Below are 23463 nucleotides of genomic sequence, written 5' to 3' on the forward strand. Positions count from 1 at the left end.
TTTTCGTGTGTATTTCTTGGATTACAAAGAAATAATGACCAATGGAGGCTTGGGTCTGGTGATCCCATTTGAAGTTTTGCAATTGTCTGTTCAGTATATAGAATTGAACAGCATGGAGAGGGAGGGGGGTTCCCCCTTGGAGTTTTGCAATTGTCTATTCAATATACTGTAAATTCATACAGCCTGGTTGGTTGGGTCTCCTTGGAGTTTCACAATCATCTATCCAATATGTAACATCATGGATTGGACCTGGTTGGGTCTCCATGTTTTTTCGCGATCATCTGTACAATTTATAAAATTGTACAGCAGGGTTAGTTGGGTTTTCTTGTAGTTTTGCGATCATCTATCCAATATACAGTAATCCCTCCTCGACCCTCCTGCGATAGGTGAAAATCCGCAAAGTAGAAACCATATGTTTGTATGGTTATTTTTATATATTTTAAGCCCTTATAAACTCTCCTACACTGTTTATAAATATTCCCCGCAGAGATATACAGCATAATCCCTTTGTATTCTCTTAGATATTAGGTAAGATTCATTGAAATTATGTATATAAACACACTGTTTATATACAGTAAAACATAAATATTATTTTAAAGATATTGAGTGTCTCAGATATCACATATGTTACAGCCATTACGATAGACAGGCCACCAGCAATAAATACGTACAATGCAAGAAAAATAGTATACAGTAAATGTGTGTACAGTGACACTAAAACGTACGTACATGTACTAAGTACTGTAAGTAGAAAATTAATTATGGTTACTCACCAACAATGACACGATGACTTCTCCGATAACAATGAGTTTAATTTTACTGCACAACAAAGGAGAGCGTTACAGCTCTTCTAAAGGAGCCACTTTAGGAGATTGCGTAGCACTGCCGTTGTTCTTCTTCTGGCAGTCTTCAATCCAAATCCCTAAAGGAGATTCCATCCAGACTACTGCCTTATTACATCCATTTACAACTCGTTTTGCACCCTGGTTAAAAGGACACTGTGGCCGTAGATCTTATATTCCTTTCCAACTTTTTAAATAAAAAGAATCGTAGCCTTCAACAAATCCAAAACGTTTACCTTTTCGGCAATCGTTAACATCTTCCTTTGGCACTTGGGCATGCCCCTGAAGCAGTAGCAGATCGTTTTGGAGCCATAATGAAGGGCTTGACTATGCACAAAGATAAACACAAAAGAGCACAACTCTTTACACAGCGAAACACGTTGATGCTGAATGAGCGAGACGAGACTTCCTGGTTAACACTGCATTCAGCACACAGGAACTTAACTGCGTGCTCTGATTGGTTAGCTTCTCAGTCATCCGCCAATAGCGTCCCTTGTATGAAATCAACTGGGCAAACCAACTGAGGAAGCATGTACAGGAAGTAAAAAGACACATTGTCCGCAGAACCCGCAAAGCAGCGAAAAATCCGCATTATATATTTAGTTATGCTTTCATATAAAATCCGCGATAGAGTGAAGCCGCGAAAGTCGAAGTGCGATATAGCGAGGGATTACTGTATACTGTAAAATCACAGAGCCTGGTTGGTTGGGTCTCCTTGGAGTTTTGCAGTTATCTACCCAATTTATAAAATTATACAGCAGGGCTGGTTGGGTCTCCCTGGAGTTTCTCATTACTCCTTCTTGTATGTTATACAAACCATTCACAACAGATTGGGGCAATATAGTATATGATAGGCAACAAGTCCACTAAGCAACTCTGTGTTATCAACACATTCAAACCACAGATAAAGTGAAAATAATTGAATGTAGACTTTCACCAATTAATGTACAGAGCCCTTCATAGTTCAGACTTCCTGGCTTGAAGGTGAAATGGAGATCTCACACACCCTACACTATCACCAAGGAGTCAATGGGGACTTTACTTTAAAAATCCACAGAAAAAAAACCTGCCTTTGAGTAAATTCTGATTTTAATAAAAAGTCTGATGCAGTTTCATTTATTTTCTCCTATACACCCTCAAATATCTACTGTTATGTACTTCAGTATAAATCAGAAAAATTAGACTATTTAGCATGTGGAAAAGAGTAATAAAATATTAGCAAGAAAGAAACTTTTGTTTTTGGTCATTGCAGGTCAGAGTTTTAGCTACAACTTATTATTTCACCCTAGTTTAGGGTTGTGTCACCTTTAGATTTTCTAAATCTTAGCCTTCCACTGTTAAAATGATACTTAGATTTCAATTCATTTAATAAGTTTAAAAATTGAGTGTTTGATGATGAAAACCAGGCAACTCAAAATAAAAGAAAATCAACTACGCATTAATTTTGAGAAAAGAAAAACAATGTACTGTACATTTAAGAGAAGGAAAGTGCTGGAGACTGCAATATTACATTACTTGGCCTGTGCCACATTCAATGCCAACTTACAAGGGGATACTGTGCAAACTGCTTACATACATTTTCAAACTTGGAGCTCAGAGTGGTTCAGTGACTTGTTCAAGGTTACACAGTAGGCTGGAGGTGGGCAACAAAATCAGCAGTCTAGAGTTTTAAAGTCCAATGCCATAGTCACTACACCAGATGCCTGCCACATTCCTGTCATTGCAGTAAAGTGTGCGTGTGTGTGTGTGTGGTGGGGGGTCACCCCTGCAGTCAAAGATGAAATTGCTTTGGTCTGCAAAACCATTAAGAAGAGATGGAGATCCACCTTCAAAAAGACACTGATACAATGACCTGAAATTGTGAAATCATATGTCTAAACAGATTTCAGTCAACAACTTAGGCTAAATGTAAAGCCTACTTGTCCATCAGTGATCACCACTAAATTGGACAAAAAAATAATTTGGAAATATTTGAGGGTTTTAACCAAATGACTCAGGAATACAAGATGAAAAGGTTCTTATAACTACAAGAATATATAAAACTGCTGCTCGGATGTATTGACATATTTCTTGGTGTTTTGTATTTAAATGAATGTTGCATATTTGGCTTTTATTTTAACTGTGTTACCGTCAGAGATGGGATGGTGCTCTGCCCTTAGCACATCCTTATGCCGGCCTATAGGCTTTGGGAGTAATATCTGTAGGTAGAAAGTGTTTGAGAGTGAGACAGGAGAAAAGATGAAAGACAAAAAGGGGCAATATAAGAAAAAAAAAGACAAAAATCTTAGTTAAAAACAAGAGCAAAACAGTCATTATCGAAGATCATTTAGGAAGAGTTTGAAAGAGCGATTTGAAAAAGATTTCCTATCTGGAAATGACTTCCAGGAGGACCTTTTAACCAACTGCAGGATATGCCCCTAACATTGAGCATATTTACCCTCATGACAGAAGCTCCAAAACAGTGGCAAGCATGAAAGCCAAAATGGCTGACAAAACAGACTAAAAACTTACTATCCTCCAAAACTAAGGAGCATCACCACAAACTCAGGGACTCAAACAAATAAATAGTCAGAGAAAGGCATGCAATCCAAACACCTGACCTCTCCCATCAATAAGCATGTATTTCTATAATATGTTTACTGCACTGTGGTCACCTGGAAAGCCGAGGACATGACCTGGAGGGGTGCATTGTGTTTCATGCCTTTACAGAAGTCTGCCTTGTGATTTTTTTTCTTTAAATCTTGTTTTTTTTTTTTTTTTTTTTTAACCTTTTGCCTCTTTCATTTTGGATTGTCAAGTCTGCCTTGTGTTTTAGGTCTTGTTTGGATTTTTGTTCTTGATTAATTGCCAGTTTTTTGGCTACTGTTTTTTGGCTCTTCCTTTTTGGATTTGGCAAACATACCTTGTTTGCTATTCTTTGCCAATATATTTTTTTCTATGCTCTTCTGTTTTATTCAGCTGAAACCAAATAACTGGCATACTATAAGGAGAAGTGTGTTTCCAAAGGCAAGCAGGAGAAAATAGGAATGTTTAAAACATGAGGAATTCATATTAAAACTGTGGATTATTACATACTGCAACACCTGCAAACTATAGTGTTTTTTTTTTTACTTTATATAAAAGTCCCCTTTAGGACTCTTATTTTATCAAGCTGTTTTTTACTTATTTATAGATATGTTTAAATACAAAAGAGTACCATGAGTGGTGCATCACATTTTCCGAGAAGACATTTAATATTTTTATGGCGTTATTCATAACAGATGTGTACTTATACTGTATGTCATCTCATGTAGGACAATCCAAATCAGAAAATGGAGGAATTATTTGGTGTCAAGGCTGGCCTCAAAACACACAAACAAGATCTAAAAACTGAAACAAGTGTGTGTCTGATTTTTCTTTTCCTGGACATTAACTGCAGAGTTGAGAAGCCATGAGTTTGACTAAATAAAGTATGGTAAATAAAAACTGAAGTTAACATAATAAATGTGTTAATGCTATCAGATGAATGCCATGCATATTGTTTGCCATGCAAAAAGAAGACCCAGACCACTAAGCGAGTATAAACTGGGACTCCAAATAAATACATCTCATGTTACAGAGTGCAGGTAGTGATGATAGGAGACCGAGCCTGATAGCACACACTAACAGACTTCTCTCTCTTCTCCAAACAAACAGCAATGGTGCTTTTGCTCAAGTGAATAATTCATTAACTTGCTCTTCATTCACAATGCAGGAAATGCCGTGAACAAAGCCCAGGGCCTGAACTCCTGATTTAACAGACATGACAGTAATAGCACAGTTACAAATGAACAAGTGGTGTGAAGACAGGGTACAGAGTACATTAAGTATGCTGATGTGCGTATTCTGTGAAATAAAATGTGTTTTAGTAAATTCTTGTATGTTGTTTGGATGTGTAAATAAGAGTTAGTGTACTTTGTATATCTGACAATACTATTATTACTACAACTACCAATAATAAATTACTATAATTTTATTAATTCTTTTCCGAACACCACACAGAAACATTTCATTACAAATAATCTTACATTTGTTTCAATGAAACTGAAATAGAAGGATAAAAAAACCTTCACATTCTGTTCCATACCTTTATTTTTGGTTTAAATTCACTTTGTTATCAAATGCCTAAATAAGATGTAAATAATTTATTTCCCTTGTTTGAGCCAGGAAGCATGTTTCTCTTTTGTAAAATTTCTAGTCTTTAATTTAAATAAGAAGTGTAAGAAGCCTTGCAGAGCAACAGCACTTACAGCACAGTGTCCTTACTTGACTTAATGGTGAATGCCAAGAATTCTTTAAAATAAATAGCTAAGTGGATAAAACATAAACTAATGGTGCACACCGCCACACTGCAGATCCTTTCTCTGTTTCAAAGTGTGAAATATGCTTCAAATTGAATATGCATTAAAATCCAGAGTGTAGCATGCTGATAATAAATAATATGCTGTTTTACAACATATTTATTAAACTTATAAACACAACCAAACTTCGTTGTTGCTCAAAGGCTGCTAGTTTCCATGTTAATTCATATTTGGAAAGCAAAGAGTCTCTGATTTGTATTAAAAGATTTTAACCATTTTTTCCATTGAACTTCTTTGCAGCTGATGGTCACAGTTACACACAGCACAGGTGAACTGCACCTAATCACACCTGGATTGAAGAAGCACCCACAGGGTCCCATGTGGCCAGAAGTGATGAAACAATTTGAGCTTGGGGTTACAGCAGAGAAGCCTCCATGGGAAAGTAGGCACAATGTATTCGTAAAATGTGCTGTTTTTTACATTCCTACTAATGATGCAAAGAAAAAAGTAAGATGGAGGTCTTCAGTTCATCAATTACATATTTTGACAAAATATACTCCAATACTATATTATATTACTCCACCTCTAAAAGCCTATTCTACAGATGAAGACAAATTTGTTGGAAAAAAAAGAACCCACAACAGAGAATCTTGAACACAGCACAATAATTATAATGAGAAAAGTGCATTGAGTGCATTAAGTTGGTCAATCCTATTTGCCTAATTTCTCCAAAATGACTTGAAGTCAAGCTTTGAAAGTACCCACAGTGCTACTGTTTATCACACTAGTTGATAATTTATTCAACATAGTGGAATAGAGGCATAGTGCTTCAATTTATTTGCTTATGATACTTGAAACAGCCTGGCCTTCTTTTCCTTTAATGTAACTGGAAATACTTTTTCTATCTTTGGAAAAAAAATGTAGATCTCATGCAGGTATTTGCCTACCAGTATATTTTGTCAAATGCACTAATTGTCTGATGGTAATAATGATTTCTAAGTATTTTATATACTAGATAAAGATAATCTAGATTAACAGGCAGAGGGAAAGTGTGAACAAACTACCAAAATGTGGTGAGGCTCAATTATAAGTTATAGTGGATTTGGAAAGTATCCAGACTGGTGTAGATTTAATTTAAAAGGGGATAATTTTTCATTATTTCACACCAATCTACATTCAATAATCCATATTGACAAAGTGAAAACCTGTTTTCAGAAAGGTCTGCACATTTATTAAAAAACAAAAGTGAATTCTCTCACTTATATAAGTATTCAGACCCTTTGCAGTGGCATCCCAATTTGTGGTCAGGTGCATCCTGTTTGCTTCAATTCTCCTTGAGCAGTGTCCAGAACTTGATTGACATCCAACTGTGGCAAACTGAATTGATCAGACATCATTTAGAAAGGCACACACACGTCTATATAAAGTCCCCGCCTTTAACACCAAATGTCAGAACAAGACTAAGCCATGAATTCCAAGGAACTCTCTGTAGAGCAGAACTGTGGCGAGACATATTTTGTAGTCTTATTCTGATCTAAATCCTAAAGCTCTGAATGTTCTCAGAAGCACAATGGCCTCAAAAATTGTGAAACAAATGTTTGGAATCTTGTGGACCCTTTCTTGAGTTGGCTTTGTTCAGGGAGGTGACCATGAATCCACTGGTCACTCTAACAGGGTTTCAGAAGTTATTTGCTGAGATTGGAGAAAATGTCAGAAGCATGTCCATCTCAGCAGCACTCCATCAATTGGACGTTTATGGTAAAATAGCTAGAAAGAGGCCACTCTTAAACAAAAGGCAGATGGTAACATATAAAGGACCCTGACAGCATTAAGGAAAAAAGATTCTCTGGTCTCATGAGATGAAACTTGAATGTTTTAGGTAGAACTCCAAGGACTATGTCGGGCCACATCAAAGCAATGCTCATCATCTGACTAATACCATCCCTGCATTGAAGCATGTGGTGGCTTCTCAGGAGCAGGGACAGGGAGACTGGTCAGAAGTAGGGCTGCAACGATTAGTCAACGTAATCGACAACGTCAACTACAAAAAAATCGTTGACGTGGATTTTTTTACTGTCGACGTGTCATAAACAGAACCTTCAATAGAGGCACCAGTCACAAAGAAACACATTGGTTTTTGTAATTGCAATGCACTACATGAACGTCTGGGTAATATGGTACATTATGTGATAAACTACAACACTTTTCCTTCAGAATGTGATGATTAAAACATCTTTCTCTGTCTGCAAAATCATTCTTGTGTATTCCTGCTACCTTTACTCCCTCTGAGTGTCTCTTCTCAGTAGCTGGTAACATTGTCGCAAAGAAGAGAGCCAGCCTCGCACCAGAGCATGTCGAAATGCTTATGTTCCTGCACTGCAATCAGGAATATATGAACTGAATCTTTTATAAACTGTACATTATTGTTTTATTTTATTTGTATTGAAGCTTTATTTAAACTTTTGGACTTTAAGACACACCAGTGGCCATTTTTGGTTAAGTTAAATGCACTTTTTTTGTTTAAAAAGACTATGTGCACTTTAGTTTGTATTGTTTAATGTATTTCTTTTTTATTGTGATGGTCACACTAATATAAAACATTGATTATTTTCAAATTCGTGTTTCACTGATTGTTATTTTAATCTGATTATTATTAATTTTAATCGTGTTAATGCAGAGACATCAGGGTGACATTCACAGCTGGACATACATGAGCAGATGAGGTAAGACATGCACTGGAGCCCAGAACAGGATGTGCAATCACAAGTTGCAGGCATCAAAATAGTCAGGCATGAAATAATCGTGACTAATCGAAAAATAAATTGAACGATTAGTCGACTACCAAAATAATCATTAGTTGCAGCCCTAGTCAGAAGTGAAGAAAGGTTGAATGCAGCCAAATACAGAGAAGTCTTTGAAGAAAACCTGCTGTAGAGTGCACACCATCTAACATAAAACAACAAAAACCTGAAGCATGCAGTGCTGGAGTGGCTTTGGGATAAATCTCCGATTGTCCTTGAGTGACCCTACCAAAGCCCAGACTTAAATCCCATAAAACATCTGTGAAGAGACCTGAAGATGGCTGTTTAAAGGCACCTCTCATCCGATATAACACAGCCTGAGAGGATCTGCCTGGAAAAATGGGATAAACTCCACAAATGCAGGTGTGCAAAGCTTGTAGAGAGTTAGCCAAGTAGATTCAAAGCTGGAATTCCTGGCAAAAGGGATTTCAACAAAGTATTGAATTAAGGGTCTAAATACTTATATAAACTGGAGATTTTTGTTTTTTATTTTTAATAAATGTGCACATCTTTCTTAGGACATGTTTTCACTTAGCCACTATGGGTTATTGAGTGCAGACTGATGGGCAAACACGTCAAATTTATCCATATAAAATTAAACCTACAACACAAACTGTTAAGAACGTAAAGGGCTCTGACTACTTTCTGAATCCAGTGTATTGTACATACATATTCTAAATATTAAATAAATTTCCCCATAAAAAAATGTAAAATAATTTTAATACAGATAAAATACAAGTTAAGGATTTTTTCTTACTAAACTTACTAAGCAGCCAAAGAAAAATGTGACATTTTTAAGTAACTACATATTCAATACAATTTTTATGGTATCAGCTTCTTACAGTTAGCTAAAAATATTCATTATGAAATAAAAATGATAATATTAAGAGTGGCATTATGTATGAAAAAGGTAAAGCAAGACGTGTGAGTACAACAAGGCAGAAAATGAGATGTCAAAGATTAAAGGCCCCCCTGAAGCATACAGGAAATGAGTGTGCAGTTTTAAAGCACTGTTCAAAGTATTTACATCCCAAAATTATGGTGTAGCTTTGCAACTCATTTTCAACACTTTACCATGAAAATTTGTTAATGCAACACAGGATACAAGCATGACGCTTTCACCTTCTACTACTAAGTGGGGAACTCAATGCACTAACAATTCAAATCTGGCCAGTGAACAAAAGCCGGTTCCTGAAAGGAACTTGCAACTAATAATAACTCAGTGCGTTATCCGGAAACCAGAGTGGAGACAGGCACGGCAAAAGTAGCTCTCCCACCCTAGCAGTCGAAGCAAGTCCCTTCCTCCTGTCCTGCACATACACTTCCTCTATTAGAACAATGACTAACAGGAAGGGGAGGTGGAGGGGCAGAAGAGGCTCCTGAAGACTAGGCTGGAACAGAGTACAAGCACCAATAAACAAATGGACAGCCACCACAAATAGGAGTGGAATGCAGTGAAAGGCAAGGAGATGTGGAGGGAGTGGGGGATGTGGGGTGGGACATGAGGAGGTCAAGCACAGATCACAGGTTATCTGTCACCCCTTTCAGTGCTTTCTCCGGACACCACCAAGGGAGAGTTGGCTCAAATCTAGCAGAATTTTAACAATGTATTATTACATTTGCCCCTTGGAGAAGGAACTGCAGTCTGATATAATGCAAACTATATGAACTTATTTTATTAAGTACATTGCTTTTAACAAAGATCATTTAGAAATCACCTGCACATAAAAACAATTGGGAGGCCATTCATTCAAGTACAAATCATCATAAGAGTAGCACACACATGAACTTTAAATTGGCTGGGACTTTCGGTAAAGATTTGGTAGTTTCGTCTTTTCACTTTAACATAGTGAGAGCTAATCAACCTTTTGTTTCACCCAATAAAAATTAAAAGCTATCATTTTAGCTTAATATCTACAGACAGTAGCAATGAACTGATGACTGTAAAAGGGTTGCCACCTGCCTTGCAGCTGATGCAGATGTGATCAGTCCCTCACTCCTGCCAACCACAAATCTGGATTACAAGGTTTCAGTAAAGGCCATGTCACAATACGTGACTTTCCAAGGTATTTTAGATGGTAACCACCACTTACATAATCTTAGCAAGTAGGAGGTAGTTAGCGGCATGTTCCCGTGAATCCCGTCTCATAATATGACATGCCCTGTGACTCACTTTAACAAAATCAAATGGGTTGTTGGGACAGGATTACTATGTATGAGAGCTCACAACCAATTTATGCTAGTCTAGAAGTCCAATGTATATAATACAGCAGTGATGAATATGGAATGTGGGTTTTTGGACCTCACAAACAAAGGTTTGCCAGACATTGTCCAGGGTGCGGATGTGGAGATGGAGCAGCGCTTCAAGTACTTGGGGGTCCATAAACAAGCGAATGACATGCTGGACTGGAACACAGAAGCACAATTTAACTACCAAAGAGCAGAACGGACTAGAAAGCTACACTGTATAAATGTGTGTAGCAACATCTTTGTTGCTGTAATAGCTTTGAGTTTCTATAATACCTGAATTTCTCCATGGGGACCAATAAAGTATAGAATACGATACCACAGTTTAAAATGGAAAGCTTTCCAGTGTAATTCTAGAGTGAAAGAAGAATGACAAAGGTCTGAATTCATACATATTCAGAGATAAATCTGAAAGAATGAAATCAAGAGGAGAAAGGAGGACAATTTTGTGAAGTGATCAACTGTAAATGGCAGCGAACCTTTCTTGAAGATTAGGAAAAAGATGTGGATAGATTGAACTGGTTAAGATGGTCATCGTGTAATTATTTAAAGTAAAAAATATATTAATAACCGTTAAAATAAATTCTATTGTAGGCAATTCTTGACTTTTTCAAGTTATTTCTTCACAAACATGGTATATATGTATTTGCTGCATAAAATTGTGTTAAAAAAATCAAGCATTTTCTATTAATTCTTAAAATATTTTGCCCACGCTGTCATTTTAGAATGCAGGCAATGGGGGACAAAGCACCACTGGAAAATAAAAAAACTAAATTCAATAAAAGACAACATTCCTTCTGTTTTTTGATGCAACAAAAAGGATCTGGAAATAATTATTTTGCACATAATCGCACAGTCCTGGTACTGTTTTTCTTAAAGTGAGGATTTGTCTTCTGTTCACTCGTGCGAGTTCTCACATAAATACGGAAGTAAATTAAAACAAAACCATCCAAGTGGTACACAGTTTAATTTGATTTGGTCATTTGAAAAGAAATGACAAGTGATGGTAGAAGAATACAAGTGCTGAGCTATCATGCATGGCGGGTTTCCTTTTAAAATGGCTGAATCTCATAGTATTTGTATTTTTCTGTTGAAAAAATTATATGTACAGGTATAAGCTATTTTACAATGTCTATGTAACTGCAAGATGTAGATCAATATTCAACAACTGTCTTGGCTTGAAAAATTGGCATATTCAGTAAGTTTTCTGGTGGTGCTTCATGTCTCAGTAATCCTAATGTAAGGTGCTAATGTAGGCAAGATATTTTTCTAAAAAACAAAGGAAGTGTGGAACACAATTTTGCATGGCAAATGAATATATACCAGGTTTGTGGAAAAAAATAACTTCAATTTGAAAAATACCAAACTTCACATCTCGCATTACTTCTATTCATTTTAGGCAGGTTGTTTTCTGTCTAGAGTTTCCTTCATTTCCTACACTTCCCACATGTGTTGTCAGGCAGTTGAGATTGGCTCAATGTGAGAATATGTGTCACTGTTGCTGCTATGGTACACCCATGTTGTGACCATTTGGGTTTTTCTATGTAAATCCTGATGGGTACTTTAATTTAATCAAGGTGTCAGATATTGTAGGGTCTCTGCCAAAGAGAAGTCAAACTTAAGCAAGACACAAGAGGCTGATGGTCACTGTTTAAAGAATAGCAATAAATAGCAAGTCAAATACTACAGTTTAAACCGAATTTTACTAATAAGAAGAGTGCTCAAAACAAATTCTAACAAAAAACTTTCTTTTATGTTGTTACACCGGTCAGAAAATATTTAAAGCACAGATTAGTTTGGCTGTGCTTGATGTACACCATGTGGCTGGCAACAGTGTAACATCATGGTAACCATTAAGCACTAAAATGGTGGTGCCTGTGTAAAACAAACACAAAAGAAGAAGCAATAAATTACACAAAGTGTACAATGATATGATGTCAGTGAAATAGCTAAAAATAACCTGTGCAATCTTGACATCTCCATTTTAACTGCATTAATGTACTGTAATGTACATCAGTTTCAAAATGTGCAAAGTATGTTACACATACTTCTAACATAATACCACATTCTCAATAAACAGCTGCTGTTGCATTTATAAACTAGCATGATGTATTTGCTCTGCAACCTGCATGAAAGGTATTATTTATTAAATTTATACTTAAAAATAACTAACTCATTATAAAAGAAATGCTGCATTTCAAAGAGACTACTTAGGCTTGTTGAAACCTGCCTTTCCAAAAGCATCTAGTTTATTTTGTATAAATGGAGTTGGCTTTCTTACTTTTCATTAAATTGTTTGTTGGTATAGTACACTGGATGCACCTGTCAAACTTTACTTCAGTCTTTGTGGTCAAATATTTTATTTCAACAAAGCAATTCTTGCATTTTCTCACAGATAATAACAACAACAACAACAACATTCATTAATGTAGCACATTTTCATATAAATAATGTAGCTCAAAATGCAATACATGATAAAGAAGAGAAAAAAGACAAAGTAAGAATTAAAATAAGACAAAACTCATTAACATAGAATGAAAGTAAGGTCCGATGGCCAAGGAGGACAGAGAAAAAAACGCCAGACGGCTGAAGAAAAAATAAAGTCTGCAGGGGTTCCAGACCATGAGACTGCCCAGCCCCCTCTGGGCATTCTACCTAACATAAATGATCCGTCCTCATTGTTTTAACGGTTCTCATGGAAGGACTTGATGATGATGGTCATGTGGACTTTTGGCCTTTAATCCATCAATGTAGGAACATCATAATGCTTTGATTACAATTTGTTTACAAAGAAGTGAAAAAGAGGGTTTATATTGCTTCAGTTGTGCCTTGTGGCCATCTTCACATGTAGGCACTTCAAGGTTCATTCTAAGACATCTGGGTAATTGGTGACTTCACGTGATTTGAACTCATAAGGATCACACTCAGATCTGCATGTGTGCAAAATAATTAAATTCCTGGGTTATCACTTCCAGATTATCCAATGAGATAATGTCACTTCTACATTACTTCTAGTCAGATAAGATGTCAAAATTGACAACTGCAGTTGCTGATCTGGTCACCAGCACATGTCAATTTACATGACTAGAATATCAGGACATATCAAACTATTCAACTGCATGATGACTTCCCAGCACTGTTTCCATTCCCAATGTATCGTTAGTGCATCCATTTTTCTGAAAGCCAATAACGTGCTACCAGACAGTGCCAGTTTCCATCCGAATGGGTTAACGAGTACAAGGAGTTCAGTCATAATCTCATTCTTTTTTCTATTTTGTCATAGTATGTAAACCACAAGACATCAGACAGACAGGTGTCTGTTCTTTTTGTAAGATCCAAAACTCCCAGGCTCTGCATTCCTCATCGCTGGATTATATGAATTGTACTTCTTGGTGAGTGCTCATCTATTGTCAACTTCCATCCACACAGAGCCCATCCCTAGCATTTTACAAATTGTCAAACCTAGGATTTTGTCAGACTCTTACTTAGTGTTCAAGTAATAGTTATTCAAAGGAAACTACTAAATGCAAAAGAGGGGAAGTAAAATAATATAGCATATTTTGGAATATATTTTTTGAAATACTGAAATAAAAGTCTACTTTTTTTGCTTTACAAGGTTAAAGATTTTTTTTCTAAATTCAAAAATATTTACATACAATTACATTGCTTTGATGAATTCCCTCTTGTGTGCGAACAAAATAATGAGAACTTTTTTTGAAAGGTTTATGAGTAATGTTGATTGTTGATGCAAGCAAAGTGATATAAAATGTTCCACCAATGTTTAATTCTATAAAGTGTTGAATGGGAATCCAGAACCTCGGACAACCCAGAAGTGTGTGATACTGACCTTTATACTGTTGTAGCGGTGGCATCATACATTGCAGCTTCCAGCTGTTCCCATGGCTAGTAACAGCAAACAATACTGGAAAAATGAGGTACCCTATAGGAAATAAATTGGCAGCACATCAAGACATGATAAATATTCAGGAAACTCAAAATAAGATAAAAACTAAAAACTAAATCAAGACTTAAGTTCTCCACATATAATAACTGTTACTTAGAAAAAAGAACTGATAAAAATATGTCGACAACAATCTGAAAACAATTTTACCCAAACAATGACAGCTTAATTAAGAGAAAATTTAAGCTAAAAGAACATGATGAAATAGTTTTTCATTAGGTGTGACTGATTGACTGGCAAATGTTTTGCACAAAGGAGTACAATGACAATGTTTATTTCAATCAAATATGTAAACAGAATTACAGATGGAAACATTGAATATAATTAAACTTCAAAACTGAACTTATGACACAAAAATAAAATTCCAGTATTGTCACATTGTGACCAAATGATCACAACATCACCTTATTAAAGGGTTCTTAGGTAATTAGGTTATTAGAAATTAGGAATTTATTATCTTTTATAGTTGTCACTGAGGCCATTACTTTAGTTTTCATATTAAAGTCTGGTGCAGGAAGAAAATGGAGTCTACCGACATTTCCAAACATTCACAGGAATAGTTTACCCCTATTACCGCGTTTCACCGAAAATAGAACCTACTCCGAAAAGAAGCCCTAGTATGATTTTCAGGCTGCTCTGTAATACAAGCCCTACCCCAAAAATAAGCCCTAGTCAAGATCATCAGCTGAAAAGTAAGGCAGTCTTATTTTCGGGGAAAATTTGATTTGACATAAAAGCAAGTGGCCTTCAGTAGCCACGGAGTCCCACCTGTGTTCCAGATTCTCAAGCTTCTGTTAGTTTCGCTTGTGTTTTAAACTATTGCTTAAGAATCCTTGTACTTGGTTTGATGCCTTATCCTATTTATATTTTCTTCAGCAAATTTTTCCTTTTCTCCTGCACCTAATCTACAACTTATTTGTTCTTTTTATTCATCTTCTTGGTCAAATGCTACCCAGAAAATGTGGAATTAAAACCTAAACATGGATAGCTGCTACTTTCAGCTAGCTGCCACACAGAGATGCATAAAAATGTTGCATACTTACTGCAAAACTATTTCCTATAAGAGATAAAAAATACAAGAAATAAGTGCTTAAAAAATTAAATCTGATGGTGATTAGGGTTTCGTTGAGGAACTCCCCAAGATGATATATGAGCAGGGAGGTGTGCTGCCATATGAATGGATGCCTCCTGGGCCTCTGGAGGGTTGTCTGTCCCACATAGTGTTGACTGATTAGAAGTAGAAGAAAGACAGGGACTGGAAACCAGTCCGCCTAAAGGCACATATGCATGCATCCTCTGTACTTGCAAGCAGACACCCTAATAGATACGTCTTTGGAAATGTGAGAAGGAATCTCAAGTGCCTAGAGTAGCGTACCTTTAAGTTTTTTTAGTTTTTTTTGTTGCGACTCAGTCTACCCCTTCTTTATGTTTTTGAGACACATTCCTTGACCACTTTCAGAATTCCCTTTTAGAGAATTGACACTGATCATCAGAGATTGAGGTTGTATCGAGGAAGATCATGAGGACATCAATTGCTTAATCAAACCTACCATATACAAACCAAAGGCATCTTACTCGCATAAAATACTCTCTACCCCCTGGTGGCAACCCACGACCCATAGTTCATGGAACTCTTCCCCAGTGGAAAAGCAGCTCAAACATGTGAAGAAAATACTTATTCCACATGGACAGCGACTAGGTACCCTATTCTAGCAAAGAATGCTGTATCCACGAGGCAGCAGTACCAGTGCCTACACTACCAATCCCGCCCAACAACAGTGTATATCCCTCTATTATAAAAAAAAAAAAAAATAATAATAATCTTGGGAGGGAGACGAGACATGATCTTCTCGGAAGACGCGACGTCACACGAGACAATGGAGTGAGACAAAAGGACAGCTGCTGTACAGGCTTTTAAATGATCGATGCACAGCGTGACAAGCAGAACATGCAGCTCACTGGCAGCTACAGCAAGAAAACAGCTGATCAGAACGCATCTCCTTAGCGTGCAATCAGCCTCCCCTCCCCCTTCACAAAACGAGCAGTTTTATACGTCCCGCGAGAAACAGACTTAACCACGCCTGAGGACGGAAATAAAGGACAAAGAGTAGATGACAAAGTAGAACATCGTAAAGAATTCAAAAATGTTGGTGCGGTACACAGTAGGTTAGAGATAATGGAAGTATGAATATTCCAAAGTCTCATAAAAGTGTAATAGCAAAGGGTTTGAATACTTATGTCAAAGTGATATTTTAGTTTTTTATTTTTAGTATATTTACAAAAATTTCAAAAACACTGTTTTCACTTTGTCATTCTGGGGTTATTGAGCTTTTTATATGGAAAAAATGTAAAATGATTTTAGCACAAGTTTTCAACATAAAAAATGTGAAAAAAGTGAAGGGCTATGGATATTTCCTGAATCTATTGTTATCTATTTTTTAATTATTAAAAAAGGGGACATTTTGGTGATTTTCAAGGCACAGTAGGGATCAATTTAGAAAATTACAGTGACATGAAATGGATTGTAAATTACTGTGTGATAATGACCCAGGCCCATGTTATTGTGCAGGAAGGATAATTTTCATTTGATTAACTATATTAGCAGCCTTTGATTCTGATCCAATTTTGAATGACAATACAGTTCATAGACAACATTCAAATATAATAGGACACACATCTAAAGAGAAACCCACTACATGCAGAAACAAATCCAATTCCCTTATTTTTTAAGTTTTATTATATTAAGGTGACTAGCATTCTACACAAAAGCATCATCTTAGGATGAGGGACATTAGCTGCTATGCAGATACATTTGCTGCAAAGGCAGAAAAATACCACAAAAACTCAGAGCAAGAGCAATCTGTTCTTCCTGAAAATGTAGTACTGTTTATTGTCAGAGATAAGGAGGAGTGGTGGCTCAACTGAACTTGCTTCCTGTATGCCATTCCTAAAAATCAAAACAGCAGAATAAAAGGAATGTCTTCTAATTTAGAAGTAACCTCTTGTGAAGCCAATCTCATAAGGAATCCTGCTTCTAAAGAACATTACCATCTGAATAATACTAACAACATTCTTCTCAAAATGTGTATTATTTCTAATGTGAAATGCATTTTTGTCATCTTAACACTATGTCTTGGAGTAATTCTTAGTAGCAGCGCTATATAAATTGCGCTGCTACATCATGGCTCAAGCAAACAAAATTCCAGTTACAGCCCAGTCAGTCTGTGTGGAGTTTAAAGGAACCCCCAAGTGTCTCTGTGGGGTTTCTCCATTAATTGTGGTTTCCTGTCCAGTGTTGGCTACTCTCTTCCTCTTAGTTCTGAAGGGATCTAGGTAATTAATACCTTTTTCTTCTTTTTATTGCATTGCCAGTTATATGCAGTATCTGTAGAGGACCATACACCATACAGGTGGCTTTGTAGTTTACAGTCAAACTCTGCCACTAGGTCAGATCTGCTTAAAATAAAGTCAAAGCTAACCTGCCAAAAAGACAAAGACAGTTGGGTATTAAAAGAATACTCCACAGAAAAATGAAATATGTATATTTTTATATGTTACTTAACCCATGTATTTTTATTGATAACAGAATAAAATGTATTATCTCAAGTTTCCAAGTACAATGTTTCTGTTATAGTCTGATCGACAGGTGGATCAATGCAGCATCCATAATTATGTGGACATTGTAATGGTCAGTCATGGTGAAGAGGGAGATAAGCCAAAAGGCAAAGCTCTCGATTTACCAGTTGATCTACGTCCGTATCCTTACCCATGGTCACGAGTAGCCAAAAGAGCTCAATCACTGATACAAGCATCAGAAATTAGTTTCTTTAACACGGTGTATGGGCTCTGCCTTAGAGATGAGGAGCACAAACATTACAGAGGAGCCGCTGCTCCTGCACACTGAAATGCTCATCAGAAACCACTCCTTTAGAAACACTAATAAGTAGTTAATGGTCAGACAAGATATTTATTGCTTATAAGTTCATAACTTAATTGCTTTGGACAGATCAAGCAGTAATTGTGTTTGTTTGTTTTGGTTTAGTGGACTCTCTATACATTCAGCATTTCTCCGACCTATTTAATTCAATTAAGGAATCACAGAGGCCCACCAAATATCATGGCAGCACTGGACGCAAGACAGCCATTGTGGATTTGGTAACAATGCATTGCAATGCACATTCACTTATATAAGACCGATCCAGAATAATCACTTAACCTAATATCCACTTCTTCAGGATATGGGAAGAAGACCAGTGTACCAAATCCAGAGACTCATTTGAAAACCACAACACAAATTACAAATCATAAGTGAACAGTATAAGTATCTCCATATTTCCACATCGAAGGTGCTAAAAAGTGTGCCAAATCACTCATAATTGAAGCCTTCCTGGCTTCTAAACACAGTCCTTCCAAAGTGCAACCTGGAGTTTTTGGCATCACCCTTAATGTATTTTGTGAGTAAGTTGCTGTGGGCAGGCAAATGCACGTGCATCAAGACACTGCATGGCACTTACAGCACGTTAAACTGAGCACCACAAACAATTTGGGTAAAACATTACTGATAAACCTTAAAGGAAGTCCATGTCAATTCCAAACATCTCTTTGTGTGGCTGATAAGCAGATGGCGTGCACCACGTCTGTCCTGGACCTCCAGGCAACAGTCTACTTTGTGATCATTTACTGGAATCATTCATGTTTATTACAATAGACTCTCATTTACTCAGAAACAAGAACATAATAAAAACTTGTTTAACTATTGCCTGCCCTTTACAAATTACCAGCATATTTTACAGAATATCTTCTCACAAATGCCCATTAAATAAAGTATAGTTGGACCAATGGACAGAAAGCAGTTTGTAAAATGCCCAATAAATGCTGTGAACTCAGTAGCCATCTATCTGAATACTAGGATAACCCTGACATGACTCAACTGCACATTCATTTTCAAGACTTGTTGGTAGTGAAAATGAAATATGAAATCATTAGCTCTTAAGACATAAGTGTGGTTGACAAAGTTTTAAGAAAAAGCTATTGATGGTGCACAGTCCAGGCCCTTTATCCCACAGTTGCTAGGGAGAAGCCCTTGTGTTGATCTTTATTGTTCAGCAAAAATGCCATTTGCATCCATGACAAAAATATAATATTAAACCAAATCAACCCTGTGATTAATCTAGAAAAATAAAATCACCTTGTAGGCTCTGAGATCAGCCAGGCATACACAAATAGGACTGACTGATTGTGTTTTGTGTTCTCATTATTTTCAAACTAGCTTATTTCAATGGAGACTACCAGACAAAAGTCTACCTCATTACAAAAAAGCAATGCTGCATATGGCTTCACTCTGCCACAGTAAATAAGTCATCCAATCATGCATTCATTTGTTGAAATTTTTGATCCAGGTTTAAGAATACAATAAGAGAAGCTGTCCAGGAAGAAATGAAAACAAGAAAAAAAAAACAAAAAAAAACACATCAATGCTGGAAAAAGAGCTCCAATTCATCACAGGGCACACTCTCATACCCACAGAATTACAATTTAAATTTGCCTATTAACACCAAACTTTTATGTCTTTGGAATATGAAAGGAAGCTATAGTGCCCAGAAAAAAATTTGCATCTGAAATCCAGATTACTGAACCTACAGTAGATACCAACATGCCATGCACCCTATGTTCTGAGTTAAGCAGAAGAGGCGCCTGTGATGCCTGCCTGTGAAATGTATTTCAATAAGAAATTGTTATGCTATGATCTTGTAATTACAAGGTCTTGTAATTATAATTGAGATTAAATCTAATCTTATTTTATATGATGAGTTACTAAGTCATAACTGCAAGATCTTATTTCATAATTACGAGATACTAAACCATAATTACTTAATCTAAGCTTGTAATTATACGATAGTATGTCATTATTACTAAATCTTGAAATTAAGAAATCTTGTAATTACAAAATCTTATCTTGTAATTACAAGATCTTATTTCTGAATTATGAGACAGTAAATCATATTATGAGATCTTAAGTCATGATTATGAGATCTTATCTTGTAATTAAGAGATCTTATTTTGCAATTTTAATGTATTAAGTCATAATCACAAGATCCTTATTTTACAAATACAAGATCTTATCGGGTAGTTATGAGATACTAAGTTATAATTACGAGATCCTTACCTTATAACTGCTACATGCGATATTAAGTTATAATTATGTGGTAAATGCAATACGCTTTGGTAAAAACTAAAGAGACACTTTACTAATATTTTTCCATTACTGGATTCCATACAGCAAATGACTGAGCCCTGCAAATGACCAGCGTACATATTCGTCTTGCCTTATACCCAGTGCTGCTGGGATAATAACGCTGGAATTTTTACCTCAGTAAAATAAGTATTGCATTAGTTGACTTGTTACTTTAAAAAGTAAATCGAACAATGTAATGTGGCTTCTTTTAACAAGTTACTGAGATTGAGCTGCTGAATTTAGCACTGTATATTAAGTTCATCAAAACAAATTTTGTAATTTCTGAAACAGACTAATTATTTTAAACAGGAGAAGGAATAATGCAATCACCTGAGCATTTGTCTCAGGAAATTGATCTTTGTGGGAGCTTTAACCTGTGGTTGCTGAAAGCAAATTGCGAATCTTAGCCTATGTATGTGTAAGTGAGTGTAACAGACACACACAGAGAACAAAGTCCTTACCAGTAACCCAGTTAAGGTTTTACATGTGCAATCAGGTTATTTGTGAAGAAATCTAACTCTCCAGACACCAATAACCCAGTCTCTCTAACCAGAATTAAGGGTTTAGATGGCTTTTTAGAAAACAGCTTTTGTGAATAACAGGGTTATTAAGGTACATGTAAACGCACTTAGTGAGACATCATAAAGGTCTACTGCCATAGGTATAAAGGTTTCTTGACTATGGATGATGTTAAAATTCAAGAAATCTGGTAAATGCTTAGTATGAGCAAGATGAAGCATATAAATGATTACACAGATTGCTATACTTAGTGTCGAATTACAGCAACTCAGAATTTGCATGTTTACATTTTGTGTATTATACTTTAGCACAGGAAGGATCTACTAGTAGCTCCAAGTTTTGTGCTTCCACAGCTGGCTGATGTTTAAATGTTAGGAGGTGGATTTCTGATGTGCAGCATGCAACCTCCTTTTGTGATTAAGATGCTTTTCTCAGAGTCTGTTCTGCGCTTTCTTATATAGCTGCACTATATTATGAGACCGACCAGTCCAACTTGTCACTCTTGTGCACTACAATATCCCGGGTGCCAGGAGCCATGGCATTACCCATTGCCTGAGACATCCATAGTTCATGCAGCTGGTGCAGTGGCAGAAATGCTTCCTTGAAGTAAGAAGAATATGAGTTTATGCCCTGGGTACTCCTTTGTGGAGTTGCAAATTGCTTTAACTAGTGCAAAAAGAGCTATAAAAATGTAAAGAATAATTATTACTAGGCTGACCCGCCTTTTAAGGCGACCGACTTTGAAGTTGATCACTTCTTAAGGCAATTCAATATGTAGATCAATTTGATATTTTATACAAACTCATTAATTTGGTTACATTGCATTTGAGCGGTATTACTTTAATACTCGTAGTTTGTTATTTTTGTGATGAAATTTAAACTTTTTTCTATATTGAGGTCGCCCTTTTGAACCCCCCCCCGATATTTACTACGCGGTGAGGCATTTGTACTCCATCAACATTAATTATTTCCAGAGACATAATTTTGTCTATTTTTCCAGCGCATCGCGCACAAAAGCAAGGGAAAGATGTGAGCACCAGAACTCTGCTCACATCATGTCACTTCGTACCGCAAGCTACAAGTAGTAAGTCTGTGATAAGCGAAATACCACTACGCTTTCCACGCACGGGACGGAAAGACAATCCCGACCACTTTTATATAGTAAGAAAGAAGAAGAAGATTTCGCACAGTCTGGAGTAGAAAATCATCTTTTACCTGGAAAAAAGAAACTACAAATCCCATCGTGAATTGCAAAATGTTCGGGGCGTGTGTGAAACTCCGCGCCTGCGTAGCACTCACGGGACGGAAGGACACCTGACCGCTTTTATATAGAAGGATTATTCGTCATGTAAAAGGATGGACTAAGGATGGACTAGTGCAATGAAAACATAAAGCAGTGTCCAATAATAGCACCATTCAAATTCTTTGATAAATTAATTATCCATAAACAACAGCATTCTTATTGGAGTTAAACCAATACATTTTTAGATCCAGAGAATGTTGGAGTTAAGGGTAAAAAAAACACAAGTAAAGTCAGGTTACCTATCTCTCTCTTTATCTCTCTCTCTGAGCTCCAGGGTGTCCATTTCTCTCTTCTCCTCTGCTTACCCTCTGGGTTTTCACAGCCAGGCCGAGACACCAGGAAGTGCGGTCATCCACCAACAGCTTTTATCCCAGCCATCTTAGCTGGTAACGCGATGCCTAAAGCTTGGCTTGATTATCCTACCTCAGAGACTGTGAATGGACATTCAAAGCCTCCGGTTGTTCCAGCCCCTTCAAATTCTCAGAAGAAGAGACGTGACCTGGACCACTTTTTCTATGCTCCATGTAGGGCCAACCAACCACCTTATCACCTGTTCACCGCACTGGCTTGATCTCCAGATTTTTTTTCTCATTGATCAATCCATACTTCCTTGATTTACTACTGCTTCTTTTATTTCTTTTTCTCTCAATTTACCCGTTGAAGACCCAGTAATGACACAGATTTACATCAGCACACAGCAACACCACCGAGCTTAAGCTGCACTGCTTAATTAAATACAACGCACTCCATGACACGCTTTACCACACTGATCCACAAGTACATGTATCAGTCCATCACCTCCACATCAACACCCTGAATAGTGACCGCAAACAATAGTGACCTTTGATGCAGTTCCACGCTTTTGCTGCTGACAAACTGTTACCTGTTAAAGGCACTGCTCTACCTGTCCTTCCTCACTGGTAGACAGACAACTAAATTAATTCAGCAAATGTTACTTCCCAAGAAGTGAACGAAAAATAAATAAACAAACAACAAAACTCCTATGCAATAAGAGCTTATGTAACAACACCCACCTAAATGTTAAATAATTTAACTGGCATAACACCATGTATATTAAGCCTGAACACAAAGTGCTTTACAAAACAATGCCTATTTCATTTGGCTCATTTTCACAGCATAGCATGCTTCTTGGTATACATTATTGTTTTTATACTTCTCAAATGCCTTTCTTGTGTAGGCTCCACACAAGAAGCCCACACATATTTGAAATAGAAT

At 36.6% G+C, this 23463-nt stretch overlaps 1 protein-coding gene across 7 annotated transcripts in view; it reads right to left on the minus strand.

Moving 5' to 3' along the window:
- The window catches only part of myo9aa (myosin IXAa), a 470016-nt gene that overhangs the window by 326093 nt on the left and 120460 nt on the right, over positions 1–23463 (minus strand). For all 7 annotated transcript variants that reach the window (XM_039773456.1, XM_039773459.1, XM_039773460.1 and 4 more), the window contains exon 3: positions 14057–14149. The gene's annotated coding sequence lies outside the window, so the exon portion shown is untranslated. The remainder of the gene's footprint in view (positions 1–14056; positions 14150–23463) is intronic.

This window comes from Polypterus senegalus, chromosome 12 (genome assembly GCF_016835505.1).
Source record: "Polypterus senegalus isolate Bchr_013 chromosome 12, ASM1683550v1, whole genome shotgun sequence".
NCBI lineage: Eukaryota > Metazoa > Chordata > Cladistia > Polypteriformes > Polypteridae > Polypterus > Polypterus senegalus.